The sequence below is a fragment of the Orycteropus afer genome, unplaced genomic scaffold (assembly GCF_000298275.1).
Source record: "Orycteropus afer afer isolate SDZICR_OR568_19922 unplaced genomic scaffold, OryAfe1.0 scaffold00032, whole genome shotgun sequence".
Lineage (NCBI taxonomy): Eukaryota > Metazoa > Chordata > Mammalia > Tubulidentata > Orycteropodidae > Orycteropus > Orycteropus afer.
This window is the reverse complement of record NW_006921619.1, coordinates 17,014,807-17,017,911: the sequence shown is the minus strand read 5'-3', so window position 1 is coordinate 17,017,911 and position 3,105 is coordinate 17,014,807.

The window sequence follows — 3,105 nt, the reverse complement described above, 5'->3', positions numbered from 1 at the left end:
GCCCAACCTTCCTTCCGAGGAGTGGCTGGTGGGTTTGAACTGCCAGCCTTCTGGTTAGCAGTCAAGTGCCTTAGGCACTATGCTACCAGAGCTCCCAAATAGTGATTATGATGAATATATTTATTGTGCATAAACAAATAATAGATTTTTTTCTCCTAGGTTTTAACCACACTTTGTTTATTTACACCTCTTTTGTATTGTGTATATGGCTATACTACCTACTTTAGCATTTAGGGTTTAATGGCTCTTTCCTTTATCCAGGACCCATTAATGGGGTTTTCAGATGTTAAATGACTGGAAAAATCAAGTGCTTTGTGGATCTAGTACTCTCTTGCCTAATCACACTTAAAGATTAAAGGATCAGTTTTTAAAATTTGATGACATTTCCAATGCTCTCTGATCATATGAAAATATATCATACACATATCTTACTAATATCTGGAATATAAGGATAATTTTAAAGCAGGTGATATTTCATGAGTGGGATTATCTAAAATGGCAGTGATAATAATTTTGAAGAGAATAATGTGTCTGAATGGAAATAATTGCTATATTTGATCTAAATCAGGAAAACTGAAATAAGAAAACAACTGTAATAAAATGGATTCAACAACTTATACACATCACAGTGGCATAGGAAAGTATGAAGTTACATCCAGTGCTTTTTTTTTTTTTTTTTTGGTAAGAATTACTTGCCTGCAAAGTTGAGATACACAAGTATACACTTCTCATTCACCAAAAGACTCACCTAAGGTAAATATTAGATGGAACATTTCTTTTATTTATTTCTCACAAAATCAAATAGAATTTTTTTCACATGGTACAATTATATAGTGTAAGTATGTTTCTTAACATATTTGTCTTTATTTTATCTACATTTCTTGCTTTATGGACATAACCAGACATCTAGTTGTAATTTCTTATGTTGGATATTCTAAAAATGTAAAATATAATTTAACACTCAATATTTAAATGGTTATGGTTTTTTGTGATATAAAATATTTCTAATTATATGTAAGAGTCAAATTTTGTAATGAATTTATGATTAATAAATGACTAAAACTTATTTAGTACTACTTTTTGCCCTTCTTTTGGAGGTATTTTTCAGTGAGTGGAGAAACAGGAAAAAGTTTTCTTTGCCAATTTCTGCCAGAATTTTGTATCATAGAAAAAATGTATACCTCAATTTCTAAATTATAAAATAGCTATATGAATAATAGGGAGCTCTGGTAGCATAGTGCCTAAGGCACTTGACTGCTAACCAGAAGGCTGGCAGTTCAAACCCACCAGCCACTCCTTGGAAAGAAGGTTGGGCAACCTACTTCCCTAGTGATACTGCCTCAGAAACCCAAGGAGGAGTGGCTATGAGTCAGGTCCGACTCGACAGCAAATAAAAACGACAAAATATGAATAGTATTTGAGGTACTTATTCAACAGGGATAGCCTCTATCAGGCTCTACAGAGAGTACAATGATTAATTGTGTGTTAAAATTCATTTATACAAGCATAATTTAAACGTGATTAATCACAGGGAATTATTGAGTCCCATAACCGAAAGTCCACATTTCTATATGGCTTAGGTATAGCTGGATCTAGGTGCTCAAGCACTATTGTCAGGAAACTGAATTGACATTTCAAAGGTGTTTGAAGATTAGGAATTGATTCTTGAATGATGTTGCTCAGATAATACTTACAATGGGACATGCTCTGTGAGCTTAAAGAACAAGTTGCATCTCATAAGAGAGCCTATACTTTTTTGACATTCTTGTCCTTTCTGTTTCAATCCCTAAAAATTTAATACAGGCTTAGTCTCAATTATACTATGGGAAATATGAAAGATTGGGATGTCTGCATATGAAAGTTGTGAGCAGTTTTTCCCTGAGGCTACTGTATGTCATACATTCCTGGGGAGAAGATACCCAGAGAAAATAATTTGTAACATGTGTATCAGGCCAGTAACCCACCTGTACATGGACAGTGTCCTGTTACCAGTCACGGATAACCTGAATTCAGTTTTGTTTAATTTCCTTACCAGGATATTTGATATATTTTTTCTTGGAGAAAACTATACCTCAACTTCATTCACTCTAAGTGATCCTTGCACATGGATGTGCTCAGTACATGTTATTGGGAAAGTCTGATCAAAATGAGGCCATATGACAGATGAGAACATTGACTCTAAGTGTTAAATGGATCACCAGAGTCTCTTCATTCCCATCATTACTAACAAACACTGCTCCCAGGAAACTCGTTTTATCCTCTATCATTTCAAAAGAAAGCAGTGTATAAAGTGAAAACTATTGAAGAAATTTGGGATTAAGAAAGTAGGAAGGAAAGAGTGGACTACATGGTAAAAAATACCAACATTCTTTTTAAATGAGAAAAGATAATTAGAAAATGACATAAATTTCCTTTTCTCAAATACCCTTGTTAAAATAAAGACCTAAGTAATAGTTTATAAACAATGTTCACAAAAGTCTCTTTCTTTTTCCTTCCTACTAAATCAAACTGGTTGCTGCTGAGTTGATTTTGACCCATGGTGATCCCATGTGTTCAGAGTAGAACTGCTCAATAGGGTTTTTAAGGTTGTGATTTTCGGGAAGCAAATCCTCTGGGAGTGGCTTAAATTTCAGTTTTAAAGGGTAAATTAGGGCAATAGTCCTCGAGGTTCCTTTAGTCTCTATAAGTCCAGTAAATCTGGTCTTTTTTATGAATTAGAGTTTTGTTCTACATTATTTTCCCATTCTAACTGGGACTTATTATTGTGACCCTGGTCACAAAGGTAATGGTAATCATGTACCATGTAGTTCTTTCCCTTTGCTTTTAATAACCATAAATATTCCTCCTATACTATTCTCATCTCCTAGCTGCACATTTCTGCATTTAGTTGTTTTGTTTGTTTGTTTTTGTTTAATTATTTTTAGTGTAGTAAGTATATAAACAACAAAATCTGCCATTTTGACATTTTTTACATGTACAATTTGGTGACATAAATTATGTCATCATGCTGTGCAACCATCACCACTAACCATTTTCCTTTTTTTTTTTTTTTTGTCACCAAAGACTCAGTGCCTCCTAAGCAATGACCTCTTCCCCTTTTCATTT